This window comes from Fundulus heteroclitus, chromosome 9, assembly GCF_011125445.2.
Source record: "Fundulus heteroclitus isolate FHET01 chromosome 9, MU-UCD_Fhet_4.1, whole genome shotgun sequence".
NCBI lineage: Eukaryota > Metazoa > Chordata > Actinopteri > Cyprinodontiformes > Fundulidae > Fundulus > Fundulus heteroclitus.
Window position 1 is genome coordinate 13,117,734 of NC_046369.1, and position 18,383 is coordinate 13,136,116.

The following is an 18,383-nucleotide window of genomic DNA, read 5'->3' on the forward strand; positions in this document are numbered from 1 at the left end:
GCATGTCATGTTCTTTTATTTGATGTATTCTCCGGTGTTTAACGTCACAATTCTTGCATTGACTTAGAGTCAAATCTTACTACTTCTAAATACTCACCTTGATACTTCTCAACCAAGAAGAAAATAGATAGTTAAAGGGCCTCAACAACAATCTCCTGAATCTATACCTATTATTTCTAATAGGTTTCATTAAGTGATTTAATTGGTTTGAGAATTTTTGAAACTGTAGTTTCATTTGTATCACAATTTTTTATCAAAAGAATCCTAATCTTGTTAATTGTTATGGATTCTCAGAGGAGCTTAATTCACTTCTTAGTAGTAGGTCATGAAGCCTGTTAATTATCCAGCGGGACCCAGATCTTGCAGGTCACGTGGAAGACTTCTGAGCAGGCAGTGCCTCACCTGCAGGAAACATCAGTCACAGTTTGGAGAATCAGGAAGAGGTTTTCGTTGAAACACCCTTAGAGCAAGACATATTTAAGAGTACACACACGGGCTAAAATTTCCTCTTGCGCTTCATTCAAACTCTATTTTATTCATGTTTTCACTGCTTTGCACAATAATGTTGTCAAAGCAGTAATAACCTGTTGCAGCTAACTGGATGCTTATTAGTCAGTCAGCACTATCTTCCACTGATCAGTCAAAAAAAACAGTTTGATTTTAAAACAAATAAAGTTGTACAAAAAAGTTTTTGCAAAAGTGGGAACAACACGCAGTCTTTAATAAAAACCAACAGGATGTCGGAATGCCAATTACTCAAATAATCTAATGCAGGAAGTGACCGTGCTAGTTTTGCATAAGAACACAGGCATTGTCTGATTAAGAAAATAGAAGCAAAGTAAACGGTTGCACAATAAATAAAGGACATGTACAACTATGTGATATAGCATTCACTTGAACGGTGAGGTATTTTAAATGCTGTTGATTTTCTAAAATAGAATCCCGATGATTGTTTTGTGTTGCAGAAAACATACTGACCTCTCACACATACTCCAAACAATTGAAAAGGTATTGGTACCGGTTATTATAACCACTCTATTAAACATTTGTTTTAATACTCTTCCATTTATTATCAGGACTTACTTTAAATATGTTATGGATGCGTTTGGAATGCAGAGCCTGTTTTACATCTCAATGAAACTGATCAAAGGTTGGTATTGATTCATATGACAATTATTTTCCCCAAAAAAACACATATTGAATGTTTTGGTTTGTCAAATTGCTCCTGACAGTGAGAAACATTGCCTCCACATTGTTATGAAAGTAATTCTGAGAAACTAATTATATTCTGATTTAGATTTACCAACAGCTGTGAGTCATGAAAATCATTCGAGCAGCTAAGCTTTTTCATTGACATTCGACTGGTCCCACCTATCAAAAGCAGAAAGCAGTTATACAAAATGACTTTACATAACACAGTTAAAATGCCAAGGTTTTTATGATGTAGAAACCACGACCGAAAGAGCCATAATGAATCATTTCAGAGAGGTATTTTTTTATGTATTCACAGTGATATTTATTCCTTACAGTTCAACTAAAAATAGCAAATTTGTCAAAATGATATGAACAATAATAATGCTGAATAACAACATGGCTGCATAACGGTGCGCACCGTTAAACAAAGAAAACTATGCATTATTCAGTCTTCTTTGGTGTATGCCGTCCCACATTATGACATGGTATTATTTTCCAACTGTACCTTGCAAAAGTTCTTTAATAATCTCAGATAGTGAGAACATCCCTTCTCCGTCGCCCTCTTCAGGTCACCTCACAGATTTAGTTCTGAACTTTGGCTCGGCCATTCTGACATATGCTTGGACTTACTGTGATTGTGAAAATTAACAAAAGCACCTTTTGTTTTGTGCTTTTTAGCATACACCGGAAGGTTTTGGGTAAAACTGACTGGTTTTCAGAACTGTTCTGGATTCAGTCCACCTTGAAAAAAAGTCTGGTTCCATTCAAAACACGTAAACCCACCGCATGATGCTGCCGTCACCATATCTCAGTATGGTTATGGGGTTCTTTTGGTGATGTGCGGTGCTGTTTTCAGACCACAAAACTTTTTTCTGCATGTTTTTTGAGATTCTAGCCAGCCCTGGGTGTTTTCAGCTGCTCGAGTCTTACTGTCAGACTCATGTCAGCCTCAATGACCAGCTTTGAACCTTGTTATCCGGGAAATGTCCAGTACTGACAATGTCACCACTGTTGTATCTTTGTAACGTCTTAGAATACTATGGTTTAGCTAAAGGTGACATTACAGTTATCTTTCCAAATGGTGTGGTTAACAACAGTTCATTTATGTATTGTGGTGGGAAATTAAGTTTCCCCCAATGGTCAGGTTGGTTTGGATACTCTTTTTCTTTAATAATTGAATTTTTTAAAACTGAATTTAGTTTTGCTAAGGTTATCTTAGACTCATTAGAATTTTTTTCATTGTCTGAAACCTTTAGGTGTGACAAAAAATAAAGAAGAAGAAATCTGTAAGGGGCAAAAACTTTTCTACAGCCCTGTGTGCTAAACATTTTTAAATGTTTATAGTATTGTTGACCTGATGGTGACAGACTCATTTAGAAATGCCATTCCACAGCATTACTGACCCACTGCCAACCCAATCATGTTGGAGGATGTTGCAGGCAGCAGAGCGATCTCCATGGCGTCTCTAGACTCTGTCACATCTGTCACACATGCTCAGTGGGAACCTGCTTTCATCTGTGAAGAGCACTGGGCACCAGTGGCGAGTTTGCCAATCTTGGTGTTCTCTGGCAAATGCCAAACGTCCTGCATGGTATTGGGCTGTAAGCATAACCCCCACCTGTGGAGATCAGGCCCTCATACCACCCTCATGGAGTCTGTTTCTGATCGTTTGAGCAGACACATGCACATTTGTGGCCTGCTGGAGGTCATTATGCAGGGATCTGGCAGGGATCTGGCAGTGCTCCTCCTGTTCCTCCTTGCACAAAGGCAGAGGTAGCGGTCCTGCTGCAGGGTTGTTGCCCTCCTACGGCCTCCTCCATGTCTCCTGATGTACTGGCCTGTCTCCTGGTAGCGCCTCCATATTCTGGACACTACGCTGACAGACACAGCAAACCTTCTTGCCACAGCTCACACTGATGTGCCATCCTGGATGAGCTGCACTACCTGAGCCACTTGTGTGGGTTGTAGACTCTGTCTCATGTTACCACTAGAGTGAAAGCACCACCAGCTTTCAAAAGTGACCAAAACATCAGGCAGAAAGCAGAGGAACTGAGAAGTGGTCTGTGGTCACCACCTGCAAAACCACTCCTTCATTGGGGTTGTCTTGCTAATAGCCTATAATTTCCACCTGTTGCCAATTCCATTTGCACAACAGCAGGTGAAATTGATCATCAGTCAGTGTTGCTTCTTAAGTGGACAGTTTGATTTCACAGAACTGTGATTGACTTGGAGTTACATTGAGTTATTTAAGTGTTCCCTTTATTTATTTATTTTGAGCAGTATATTTTGGAGGGACTGAGCGTTGACAGAAAATTATGGTGGTTGTCTGCTGGAACATCAGAACAGATCAGAACTGGAGTACAGATTAAGGGACCAGAAATTCTCAAACATAGCAAAGAACTGTTCTCTCAAAATGGTAACCTTTTTTTAACTGCCCACAATAACTATTCTTTTTTTTTTATAAAAGGTATACCACATTTGTGCAAAATAGCATAAGGAAAACTAGGATTAGCTATCCAGTATTACATGTTATATTTTTCCAGGGCATAAAATGGAAAACTAATGTTGGTTGCCATACTCATTCAGATTTGTGCCTTGTTTTGGATTTGCAGAGGTTTCTCTTAATGGAATATATAAAAAATAAAATAATTTACTGTGATTTAGATAATGGTTTAACAAATTGATATTCACACAAAGCTGTTATGGTTGGTTAAATGTGATTTAAATCTTAATCATGGTATCAAGCAGTGTTCTTTTACTTAAACATTACCAAAATATTAACTTAATAGCTGTAAAAGTAACTATGTTCCTAAGTTAATTTGTTTTTTAAAGTTAAGTAAGTGTATTTTGCCTTGGAGTATAGAAAAACGTACACCATTTTTTGTTGTGTAATTGTTTATTTCGGGATGAAGCACATTTTCCCAACTTTTTAAAATAAATGTTGTTGTTTAATTTTTAGAAGTGAATATCACCCAAATTTAACGCCGTGTGATTTGAACGCATTGTTGTTGTTTTTTACTACTATCAATTCCTTCAACCGAGGAACGTGTCGGACGTTCATTGTTAATTTCATACTTAACTGGGCATCAACTCACGATAGGGAACAGCCTGTTCCTCAGCGCAGTACGCAAGGTGTTTTTCTGTGACGAGGCTGTCAGGGTAGATTAGTTTACAGAGCCAGCGAGATCACCTGCTGTTGTGACTTGCCTCATTATGCAATGTAGCTTCTGAATCCATCCCCCTTTTCTAAAAACCCCGGACAGCTGAATGGAAAAAAAATAGATCATGAGTCAGGTTAAGTTGTTTTGTTTCTTAGGGTGTGAGGGATCCACCTATTTCTCTCTAAGGGTTGGTCCACTTCAGAAATTTGGGCAGAGCTGTAAATTATACAAGCTTTTGTTTGTCCTGCAATTATTCTCTTTATGTCATAGATGCCTTATTATAAAACCTAGGTCAGAATTGAATATCTTGCATACTTGCTGCTGTTTGGCCCCTGAGTCATCATTAGTGTGCAGATTTTTATTTTCACATCAGGTGAGTGACCATCAGCTCAGGCATTTTCCTAGCCCTCCCTGAAGCAGCGGCCTCCTCTCCGTCTTTCTTAGCGACACGTTGTTTACTGATGTAAAGATTGTCTTTGTTCCCACACACACTGAAGCTTGGACGGCTGCCAGTTATTGCCATAATGTCACATCAGGCCAGATTATCTCTTCAAGATTTGTTTGTAGCCCTGTTTCATTTCACAGACGTCATTTGCATCCTCCCACTCCTCAGGTGGAACCCAGAGCTGGCACGCACATCTCATTCCAGACCCTGACACGTTACTGTACATCTTATTTTGCCTGTGATGGATTAAATGAATGAACTTTTCCCCTGCATTGATGTTTCTCTTTGTTTCCACACTTACGAACGCCACTCTGACCAGAATAAATAAATGAGGAACACACAGGCCTACTTTGCTTCTGCTTGTCCTGTGTCAAACACAGGAAAGTGGTCCTCTATTACTACCTCTTTGTTCCCGAGTGCTATTGTGTTTCAGTCCTTACTTCTGTCCTGCCATATATATATGCTCCATATGGTTCTGTTTTGTTTTCCAGTGTGAAGAAATACTTTGAAGTATCTTACTTTGGATCAGAAAGCCAAAGACAAAGGAAGAAGTCAAAATGAGAAATGACAACAGTTGCTAACAAGAAAGGGTGAGTGTCCCCGGTAGCTGTTCTCTGAATGGTCATTTATTATGAGGACATTTGAAGCAACCTTGATTTGATTTGACCTCAAAAAATAAAAGAGAGATCCAACAATTATTCTGTTTTAATTAAAAAAAATAAAAATTCACAAGCTACTACATGCCTTAATAAGATCCAGGCAGTTTTTTGTTCTTCCATATTAACAATCCTGTACAACCTGCACATTTCCTAGGAGAACAGCAAAACAACAACAACAACACCTCAGTAGAAAGCAAAACCATATAGCCCATTTTCCTAATTGTTGAGTTAAAATGGGCGTACTGTAAAAGTTTATTTGATTTGAATAAAGGTTTGAATTAAGGATGGTCCGGTATGAAACGTCTGGACGGATATGAACGTCCGACATTAATATTACTGTTGTGGCTGATAATAAATACTTAACAATATTGCATATTTTATGCTTATGTCCCTAGCCTTTCAACACTGTGAAAGAAATTACCCCCTCAGCTGACATCCCATTTCTACTTTAGTTAAACACCCAACAACCCTTCATCACTGTCACCTGTCCAACCCTCTCCTCCTCCCCTCCCAAAACACACACCCAAACAGCAACAAGATGGAAATAAACATTGGTCAATAATACCAGACCAGTTTTACTTATTGGACTGATACTGATATGTTAAAAGATAACCAACATCGACTGAAACCGATGTTAATGCTGATATATCATGCATCTCTATTTTAAACACAACATTCACAATAAACTGAGTTATTTTGTGTGTGTGTGTGTGCGTGTGTGTTTGTGCGTGCGTGTGTTCCCAAACAAATCCATCCATCGGAATAAATCTCTTGGTAGCTAAGTATTTTTTTTTTTAGGAATTGTTTGAATAAGATAAATGGTCAAATTCCAAGTTTAACTGAATTCGATTATATCATATATGATGATGGTTTTACCTTACAACCTATTTGATTGGACTTCTGCCCTCGAAGTCCTGTGATACATGGCCAAAATATCTCAGCAAGTGTCTGCTTGTTCATAATAATTATTGGAGTTACATAACCACATTTCCTTTTCTTCTCCTGTTTCCGACTGAAGAATTCGCCGTGACATGATGCTGTCTTTTGTGGAGCAACGTTCCCCATTTATTCTCTGACAATAATAATGAAAGGAAAACCAACCTTATTGTGCACTGCCCAGTCCAAGCCCTCTCTCACAGGAGAACATTACAAAGGGGCAGGAGCGGCCGGAGGAGTGTACATTTATGAGTTTTGACTTAACCTGACAATGAAAGTCAACAGAAAAACAACGGCATTATGTGCTGCTTACTTCAAGTCCCGAGTAAAACAAAACTACAGAAAAACAGGACTTAAGCGAATGTGACTCCATGTTGCTTCCAGGGTAGTTACACTTTAGTCATACCAAGTTTTACCGCAAATATAACCAAACATTTATGTCACTATACAGAAAGAAATACTATACAGGTTATTGAAACTAAAGTGGGCTTAGAAAATATCTAAATCCACAATTGGTGAAAAATAAAGACCACCCACCTCTCTCATAGGAGAATATTACCAATAGATAAATGTTAGTGATGCACAAATTAACCAAGGAATACCACAGAAGAATAAATAAAAAGAACTTCATGTCACATTCTGAACAGACGCAGAGGTTTTCGAGGTGTGTTTGTGAATAAACCTGTAAAATATTTAGGTGACCCAACATATTGTATGTAATTATAACACAATATTAATATAGTTCAGTTACACAAGTGCTTAAAAACCCCTTTAAAATCATCAGTTGTCAAAGTGGGATCTAGGTTCCAGCAGGACACTCCTTTGTCTTTGTTATAAAACGAGCAAAACTACAGTTTTGTAAGAAAAGAATAAATGACAAAATGACCAGAGATCAAGGCTCTTTGGAGCCAGAACAACCAACCAATCAGAAGTCAAGTTGTAATCATGCAGAATAGTAGAGTCAGTTGTTTTAAACTAATATGTTTAAAGGGGGAAATGAAACTGGTCTTCCAAAACCAAGAGGTGGGGTTGCTTAGTTTTATTATTTTGCTTTTCCTTCATCCATACATCTATAGTTACGCCTAAAGCTATTCACAGCCCTGGCAAATTTAAAATTACAGTTAATTTATTTTTACCAAGACATTTCTTTCTGGTAGGAAATGAGACAGGCATATCACAACACATAATAAAACATTTCAAAGGTAGAACTCATTCAATTTTTAAAATGATAATTTTCCCGTGTACATTTTAACAACATTTTGTGAAATGTGGAAAACTATTTATCTCATTTTCATAATCTAGGAACATTTTATTGGCAGAAGAATCATGATTTAATGAATTATATAAATATTTTATGACATCATTTCATCATTTCAACTTCCCGCTCCAAAATCCTTAATGCAGATTTCATTTGTTAAAACTCTGTGGTGACGGTGATCCCATTTGAACCTCAAGTTATGTGGAGTCAGATTACAAAAGTTAATTTTAGTCTGTAATGATTAAAAATCTGACATCAGCTTAAACATTGTTGTCCCAGCAGATCATTTTAAAAGACGTTACAGTTCTGAAAATAAGATGCAGACACATTTTTTTTTTTTTTGGATTTTAATTTGAAACAGGTTTTCGTAAGAAACAATTATTTGCACTGTTCTGTTAGCCAATCATTAAAGGAAACATACAGCCAACTTTGTCTTTCTGTTAATTAGGAGACAGAAATAATACCCCCCCACACACCTATATCTATGATAAGGGGGAAAGTTCCTCTCCATTATGCAGCATGTCACCTGAGAAAATACTCCTGATCTCTATCAGCTAACAGAAAAAAAAGCTTAACAGCCTAATAAAACCATTAAAACGCCATGAAATGATTTGACTGAGGCCGAAATCCAAATCTTTTGGATAACACTCAAAGAAGCTAAAAACGTCACTTTTTTTCTAAAAAACATAAAAAAGCACAATGTATCTCCAAGTTCAGAGATTCCTAAACTAAATGGTTATATATCAGATTTAAGTAAACCTTAAATTTAATCAAATGGAGAATTTGCATGTATGTTTTGGACTAAATCTAGAGTCAACTTTTTCTAAAGAACTACAAAATTACTGAAAGACCATAGATATACTTGTATTTTTTTTTAAGTAAAAAAATATTAAGTTTTCTCCAGGCCCAGATTTTACAGTAACGGAATGAATCAAACAAAATGATCCTATTATGCAATCGTTGTTATTTTCTAAATCTAGAGAACTGGGATTGAAAAGATTTGCATGTTAAGGCACAAACACACGTGCTTCAGGCCTCAGGTCCAGAGTCTGACAGTTCGTGGGAGGATCAAAGTTCAGATTTTGAATGTACTGCGAAGCAATACAACAGAATAGACAGAGGAGACAGGGAAGAACAGATAGACTGACAAAGCATGAATAATAATAATGCCCATTAGGGCTTGTACTAGCTGAAAAAAAAAAGAAGCATGGCTTGGTGGATGGGGGTGGTGGTTAATAAGAGCAGTTTAGAAGTAGAGCGGTGAGAGATGAACGTTTCTTTTGCAATTAAACCACATTTATCAGGTTGTTCCCTTTTGCCTCTCCACACACACACACACACATACACACACACACACACACACACACCCAAAACGTCTCCGCCTGACTCCCGGTTCTCCTTAACAAGGGAAGCAGGATGTCTTTTATCCCATTCGGCAGAAGGATCAAAGCTGAAAGGGCCACTCGGCTGAAACTGACCTCAGTTTGCACTGAAGGCACCTTTCTGCACGATTCTATAGCCGCAGCACGCCCCTCGCTGAACTTCACGTATGCTGTTCCCCTTCCTGCACGCACCACTACCTCATCCACTTAGGCACAGGAAATCTTCCAGCGCCCTTCAGACCATCAATACCACAATTTATAACCTCCACATTCGCACATTATCTTCACTATTAATCAAATATGACGGCAGATATACCAGCCTATGGTTGGTTTGGGTGGAATCATTCATTCCCCACTTCAAAGAGCAGTCTGTGTTTAGCTTCCTCTTTGTGTCTTCTTTCTCACTGTTTTCATTACAAACAGCCTCCCTGCTTCAACTAACCACCCAAATACACAGTGTCATGCAAACACATAATGTATTTATGTATACACACACACACACACACACACACACACACACACACACACACACACACACACACTTTTAAACAGGATCGTTTATGCTAAAAGTTACTCAGAAATGTATATGTTTCAACTATGTTGTTGTTTTTATTTTACATTGTCCCTGCTGTTCCTGGGCAGACATTCATCTCCGTAGAGCACCTTACACTTTTTTTTTTTTTTTGTGACGCCGCAAACACAAACTTCAGTGTATTTTAGCAGGACTTTATTTTCCTAAGCAGCACAAAGTTCAGTATGATTGTAAAATAGATAAAAGTGACGGTTTTTTACTTTTTTTTTACCAATGGAAATCTGAAAGGCCCTCTTAGTCAATACTTTGTATAAACCCACTCTTACCCTTTTGCTGCAATTTAAGGTCTTTTGGGGTATATGTATAAAAGCTTTGCAGGTCTGGTTCTGCTGACAGATGAATCCTCCTCTCACTCTCAAGTCTTTTTTCAGCCTTTTAGTTTATTTTTTTCTTCTTTCCAGGATTGCGCTATATTTAGCAACATCCATCTTCCCACTTCCCCTGTACCTGCTGAAGAAATGCATTCTTGATGCCCTGTACCACTACCACCATCTTTTAAAGTGGGGATGGTTCAGGTTCAGGTTTGTACACATCATGTTCTGCATGCAGGCCAGGAAAAATTTAACTTTGGTTCCGTCTGACCAAATCCCCTCTGTCCTTGTTTTCCTTTGCCCTGACATGACTTGTGGCAAACTCCAGACAGGTTCTGGCTTTTGTTTCACAATTTAAAAATTCTTGTCGCTGTTCCATAAAGGCCTAATTATAATACTTGTCCTGTTAACATATTATCCCACCTAAGTTGTGGATCTCTGCAGCTTCTCCGGGGTTACCATGAACCTTTTAGCTGACTTTCTGCAAAATGTTCTCCACAACTTTATCCCTTCTAGTGTGCACCTTGTTCTTCGTGGTCCTGGTTGTACCATAACGCTCTCTAAAAAAACTCTGAGGCCTTCACAGAACAGCAGGATTTATACTGAGATTAAACACTCAGGGGGACTCTTTTCACTAATTAAGTGACATCTGAGGGCAGTTGGTTCTGGGGAATTTCATTTAGGGCCATCTGAGTAAAGAGAACTTAATATAAATGCATATTACACGTAATCTATATATTAAATGTTTATTGTGCAATGTTACAAAATGCTGTTTTCTTTGTTTGTTTGCTGTTTACTATGAATCATTTTCTAATATAGTTATGGATCAACTCAATCTGCAGACCTCTAGTTTGCTTGCTGAGGGTTATTGGAAAAACTGGCCAAAACAAGGCTAAGTCCAACTGGGCTTATAGCCTGAAATAACATAGCATGAGGAATACAATAAAATTTAAATAAATGTAAAAAAAAAACTGCAACACTTAGTTGCTGTTGACTTGATGCAGACATTGCAAATAAAACTCCTGCAGATAATGTATAGGTTGCACTTGTGATTAGTAACAAACAGTCTATTCTAATTGAGTTTGGACTCCTGCAGGCCAGGAGGCTGATACAGTATCCTGATGGATATAAAAATAAAAATAAAATATTTTTGTTTAATCTACAGTGCTTTGCGTTTGGCAATTTAAAAATTAGCTCTTTTTGTTTGTTTGTATTTTAGGAACAACTATATTTTCTGCTAGAAGTTACCTGGAGTAAATTATCTGAATATTGATAACAAGCCCAAATGTCTTCAGCCTACATATGTCTGTTAAATTACCCCACCTTTTCATAAATCCAATCAAATGTGTGCTATGGCATCTTCAAATCCATACCTTTTAATGCTCACTATATTGATAAAGTTTGAATATAAAATGTACATCAATATCTGCTATCATGCCTGTTATTTGTCTTTTTACTCTTGTCTCTCATTATATTTTCATTCCACAGGAAATTTTAGATCCCATTCTTTACTGAACTTCCTCATGAAAAAGGCTTCAAAGGGATGTTTTACCAGAAACTAAAATATTTACTTGCAAAACGCTTTCAAAAGACAGTACAGTAAGCCTGAATTTATATCTTTTAAACTTGGCTATGGCTTATCAAGTTTTGTTTTTTATTTACTTTTTCTTTGTTGCATTTAATTGTTAGAACATCTCGACAATTTTAACATCAGTACTTTTGTTTCAGAATAAGATTGATATTGAAATATTTTGGTGGAAAACAAGTTGTTGAACTGAGTTATTTGTAGCTTTGGAAGATTCTGGGTTTTGTTTGCAGATCAGCCGTTCTTGTCGGTCCCAAATTCCCAACTGGCATCCTGAGCTGGCAGAACAGCTCAGCCCTCAACATTAACATGTTTCCTATGTGATTAGGGTATAGATTTATTGTGTATAATTTTTTAAAGCATTATTGTTATTATCATTATTGTTATTATTATTAATATTAAGACAAAGCTGTCTCAAATTTGACTCCACAGCAATGACTAAAAAGCTTTGATCTGTATTGTTATTAATTAGAAGGCTGTATGTCAGCAGAGACAGCTCTTTAACATCATTGTACCCTATAACAACCATTCTTATTTCTGTCCACTAATCTTTTATTGAAAATGTTCCCAACTCCAGGTCTGCAGACATATACTATTGGCAACATCTGCATCAAGTTCTTAAACTACATTCTTGGGCGCCCCCTTCTGGTGTTTAGTGCACTTCTCTCTTTCTTTCTGGGAAAAAATATTTATGCTGCACAAACACCCGGGACTCAGTCCAGTACAGGCCCCCATATCCTTTCTGCCACTAATTCAGCAACAGTAATGAGGCTATTATTAAATCATAGGTTTGGGAGCCAACGTCCTCCTCAGTAAGTCCAGTTAATGTTCACTGAGTTTCTTGTCTGCGTGTTAAACGCTCACATGCAAATCCACAGGATAGAGAACCCATGTGTGGCTTTAGAAGGTTTAGGGACATTAAGACCGTCTCTTCCTTTCACATGATTGTATTTTATTTTCACTTAATGTCTTTTGCTGATTTTAATCCATGAGATTTCAATATTATTTTCTTAAGAGTTATGCTTCTCTTGTTTTTGGAAATCACAGCATTTCATGGAACTATTTGGTGCTTGTTTCACTCTGAGAGACAATTTTATTAAAAAAAAAAACTTATCAGAGTTCTTTAAATCAAAGCTCTATAAATGTATTTAGAATGAATTATTGAAAGACATTTTGACACTTAGATTTGACAGGATATATCCATTTGCAATCAAAAATATACACTGGGAACTAAAAGTAAGTAATATTTTCTTGAATTTAGTGTATATTTCTTTAATTTGAGCAGGTAAATACGACTATCTACTGATGGAAGTAGTATTTTGACCCCTAAATTAAGATCATTAGATATACTGCATTTGAAATAAGATGATAGAGATCAGTTGTTCCTATTTTAAGTGTCATATCCATTAGCAGATCATTTAAACTTGCTTGTTCAAATCAAGGACAAATACACTAATTTCAAGAAAATTATGCTTACTTTTAGTTCCCATTTGTCGTGTAGTAAGAATAATGTTATTTTGTATGTAGAGTTACATTATATGATATAGCAGTAATTAGATGTGCCCCAAAGTGTATGAAAGTATGATGCCAGTGAACCCAGTAAGAACAGAAAGCAGAGTCCATGACATCACCCTAGTCAATGTCTGATTTTTTTTCTTCCTGCTGATTACGACTAGCCTGAACCAAATCCAAAACATAAATAACCTTCCGCTGTAACCACCTCCACCTGTTTATAAACAAAAATAAAGGTCTGAATATTCTCCGGCCTGCCACATCAAATCACGCTTACACGGCTTCAGCTTGCCGAGCTGCGTGAAATCTGTTTCCTCTCCATTCAAAGAGGGATGAGCAACAGAATCCCTCTACACATCAAACATTTAGGAAGAAAAGATGTATAAGACGAACTAATTCTGGGTCTTCTTTTTCCTGTTTTGTTTCCTTCTCATTTTGCTTGTTAGGCGGACCTTTTTTTTTTTTTTTCCCAGAGAGTGTTTCTCCAAAGCCCCCAGAACTGATCCGGACTGTGCCTCCTGAGACACAGTAGCCTGTTGTCTGGCCTGGGGGGGCTGAAGCAGAGCTGTTATGAGAAGGCAGGGAACATGTTATGGTAACCTGGGTGGTAAAAGCCTGAACATATTTGGGAAAATGCCCCTTTATACCCTCTATGACCTTCAAATTTTCTTTCTCAAAATCTTTCACATCCCTGCCGAAGTTCTCCCAGATCCTTTCATTCGTCACTTGCCGATCTGAAACACCCCTCGGAGGCTTTTTTTCTTGTGTGATTCAGATTTATTTCTGAATTTTGGGGTGGGGGTGGGGTAGGCAATTTTATTCAAATTCATGTTGTTATTAATTTAAATGTTCAGCCTTTTGATAGTATCTGACAAAAAATGCTTTTAAGTTCAACATCTGCATGAGTCAATACAGGCAGATTAGGTCATATAAAGCCTTGCTGTTGGTAATTTTAAGTGTATCTGCTGCCAAAAGATCACTTTTGATAAAGAATTTGGTAGAAAAAAAACCTTTGCTTGAGATATTTCATATAAATAGAAATGTAATCCTCCCTAGTTTCATAAGGGAAACAGTCAAATTCTCTCTTAGACAACATATGACCAGGGTTTAATGACATGCATTCAGACATTAGCCTGGATACGTATTAAATGTCGAAAACATATGAGAGGATATCATTCTAATAGAATTCAATAAATAAATGAACAAGCAAAGATAACATCCTTAGCTGTACCAAAACCATTGTCTCCCAGAGGTGTAATTAAGAATTTTGGGGCCAAGGGGTAATTGAAAGAGTCCCCCCAACAATGCCAATTTTATAAGAGCTAAATGTGATGTTTTTTATCCTTATTTGTTCATCATAAATCTTCCCCTCATTCTGTAGCATTGGAGTAGAAATAGTGTAGCTCCTTTCTTTTTATCCATTTGTGTTTCTTTCACTAATTAGTAGAGGACAGATATTTGGGTTCTTTATCAGATGTTTTCCCAAAAAGAACCAAATTAAAATAGATACTAAAAAAATCACCAATCTTGAGGAATTACCATAAAAGCTCACTTTGCATTTTGAAGTGACACAGCGCCTTGCAGAAGCACTCACCCCCTGGTGACATTCTCATGTATTTTGTCCCACAACGAATTATTGTGAACAAGCAAGAACTAGCACAAAATAACAGAAGCCTTCATCATGTAAACCCTCCCACCCCAAAGGAAAAAAAGTCAGTATATTGTAGACCCACCTTTTGCTGCAATTTCAGTTGTAAGTGGCTTTAGATAAGTCTCTATGTGATTACCACATCTGGTCATTGAGATTTTTGCCTGTTCCTCAAGGCAAAACTGCTCCAGCTCCTTCATGTTGGTTGTTTTTTTCTGTTGTGAGCAGCCATCTTGAAGTCTAACCACAAATTATCTATTGGGTTGTGGTCGGGACTTTGACTAGGCTATCCCAACACATTTAAATGTTCTCCCCTTAAACCACTCGAACAAAGCTTTAGCTGTATGCTTACGTTATGTCCTGCTGCAAGGTGAACCTAGGGTGACAGTGGCGCAATAGTTAGAGAGTTCGTCCTGCGATTGCAGCTGCCGGACTGCTCCGACCGTCTCAGTCATTGTGTCCTTGGGCAATGACTGAGACAAATCGCCTACAGGCGGTGGTCAGAGGGCCAGCTGGCACCGATGTATGGCCGCCTCACCTCTGTCAGCCCAGGGCAGCTGTGGCTACTAACATAGCTCCCCACCGTCAGGGTGTGAATGTGTGTGTGAATGGGAGAATGACTGATTGTAGTGTAAAGCGCTTTGGTGTCGTCCGACTCGTTAAGGCGCTGTACAAGTACCATTTACCATTTACCTATGGTAAAATGGTAAAATCACAGGCAGACTGACACAGGTTTTGTTTAAGAATGTCCTTGTACGTGTATGTAGCACCATTTAACACCATTAACTCAAACCAGTTTTCCAAAAACCATCATACAGACAGTAGGAATGGTGTTCTTGATGGGATGGTTTGGGTTTGAGCCAGACATAGCTTTTTCCTTGATTGGCTGAAAAGTTTGATTTTAGTCTCATCTGACCAGAGGACCTTCCTCCATACATTTGGGGAGTCGCCCACGTGCCTTTTGGCAAGCTTACCAGAACTTGCACCAAAAGAGGTGGATTCACCAGAAGAGGTGGATACATATATACATGGCAATTTTCCATTTTTTGTCTTTTTTTTTTTTCATTTCACTTCAGATTATTTTCTGCAGATCCATCGTGTGAAATGAGATTTAAAAACATTAAAATAACACCCTCTTCCTCTCACACTACAGAAACATGACCATTAGGTTTGTTGGTCTCTCCCAATTGCCCCTAGGTATGAGTTTGTGTGCATGATTGTTGCTGTAGAGTTTACCCCACCTCTTACCCACTGACTGCTAGGGATAGGCAGCAGGTAAGGGTTGATGGTATCATCAAGAAGGAAGAAAACCACCCCAGATCATCCCACTACCACCACCATGTGTTTCTGTAGACATGTTATTTTTCTGAACTGCTGTCTTAGTTTTATTTGTGATGTAAAGGGGATGAACAACCTCCAAATTGTTTCAGTTTTGTGAGATTTTGTCCACAAAATATTTCCCCAAAAGTCTTGGGAATCTTTACGTTTGTTTGTTTTGTTTTGTTTTGTTGCTGTTGTTTTTGACAAATGGAAATTGGGCATTTTTGCTATGGCTTCATTTGTGACCTCCTGGAGAACTTGTCGCTCCCCTCTTGGAGTCCTTTTGGCTGGCCGGCCTCTCCTGGGAATGTTTAACCATTGCTCTGTTTTCTCCACTGGCTCGCTCTCACTGTGGTTCACTGGTTCACTGTGTCCCAAACCCTTAGAAATGGTTTTGTAACTTTTTCCAGACTGTCAAATGTCAATGACTTTGTTTGTCATAGGTTCTTGAATTTCTTTATTTTGTGGATGGAGTTGTTGGTTTTTGAGGTCTTTTGTCCTACTTCATGTTGTCAAACAGGTTTGATTTAACTTGATTTAACCTGATTCTGGAGGTCGGGCAGTATTCAGGCCTGGTTGTTGCTGGTGAAATTAACCTTATGCAATTGAACACAGCTTCCCAAAAAGTGTGGTAAATCACAGTTAAATTGTGACTTAACAAGAAGGAGTGCTTACCTTTTTACATGGGGCTAGGTTGGTTTTGACAACTTTTTCTTTCTTAGTAAAGGAAATCACAGTTTCAGGTTATCTTTTTCCAATACAATTTTTGTTGATTTAAAAGTGAAACTAGAAAAAAAGCAGAACGGTCCTATGGCTGCTTACAGAAAGTCCTCTGTAAGCAGCCATATTATTTTGCATGGCACTCTTTAGGGCCTCTAAGTTTTTTGGGCCTCATGCAATCACATACATCCTTCACTCCAAACTAGAATTAATTTGACTTGTTGTGCTATTGTGTTATCAAGAACATAAGGGTAGTTTTTGCTTCTAATTACAAAAAGAAATTACAATTTTTCAAGTTTGACTTTTAGGGATTTTGTATGTTAAGAAAGTAAAAATGTGAAAGGATGGCATATTTAAACAAAGGCGATGAACTTCAGAAAGAGTTGCTTACGACGAAGTTATCTACTTAACTTCAATGTCATAGATGTGTTTTATCTATTCACTGCATTATTCTTCCAATGGGGCAAGCAATGTGTCAGCATGCAGACTGAAAGGCCCTCTGTTCTTCTTAATTCCTGCATTTTGTTCATGTGGATGCTTTTCTGAGCCAAGCCTGGCACAGGCCTGGATTTCCTGAGCCCAGATTCTCCAGGAAAAGAGAGCTACTGGAGATAAAGCAGCACTCAGAAGCAAAACAACCTCAAATATCAGAGGTTTATTTAAAATCCTCTCGCATTATATTAACAGCATCGCTTCGAGGCAAGCGATTAACCACGCTTGGGTCAGCGTTCCTCAGCTATCAAAAGTTTTTGGATTAAAACATTTCTCAAACTTTTGCGGGACACATAATACAGAACCCGAACGCATTCACATTTCAAAATGTAAAGAAATGTTACATTTTAAAGACTAAAATGTGAGAAAATATTTGTACATACCGATGTGACACTGCGCTTTTCTTTAACAGTGTTGGGACTTCCCGGGTTAATGCTGTGTAAACACAGAGTATATGATCTCTCCACGGCCATCACTGACACTGAAGGATTCCTGCTTGTTTGATGTGTTACAGTTGCGATGCCCTGTGCAGGAAGGAAGTGCTCACCCACTGCTCGTCTGTTCCATCTTCAGGAGCAGCACGGGGAGGGAGGGGGGATTTCAATGCAATATTTACAGTGACCTTTTCCTCTCACTGGCCAGGGGCCCATGGGAAAAAACTAGAGGAGACAAACAATGAACAATGGGGCCGAGAGATGAGCAGTGGTGCCAGCGCAGCATGTGCCATTACGGGACGTGGATTAGACAGGGGTGAAGGAGGTCACGGCGATGATCTAAGGCGCCATCCGTGTCCATAAGAAGCGACACCTGTTTAGAAAGCGTTTGCTATCTCTAAAACACAAGAACATGAAATTAAACGTTTTCCCCTAAATGGCAGTTCAAAATAATGCTTTTAATTTAATAAGTAGAGGTTTACAGTGTTGACAACTTAAATGGTGTCATAAATGGTTCTGTAAGATATTAGCAAAACATGCAATTGTGATTTTATTGTTGAATTTTATTGATGATGATAATTTTGTTTCTGATCAACCTACATTACTCTCACTTTCCATCATTACTGTCCTTAACATCATCCATGAGCTTTTTTATTGTGGTCATTAAAATCTGCATCAATCATTGACCTCAAACCTGTGAAAATCCATCCAGTTGGCTAAATGTGGTGGTAATG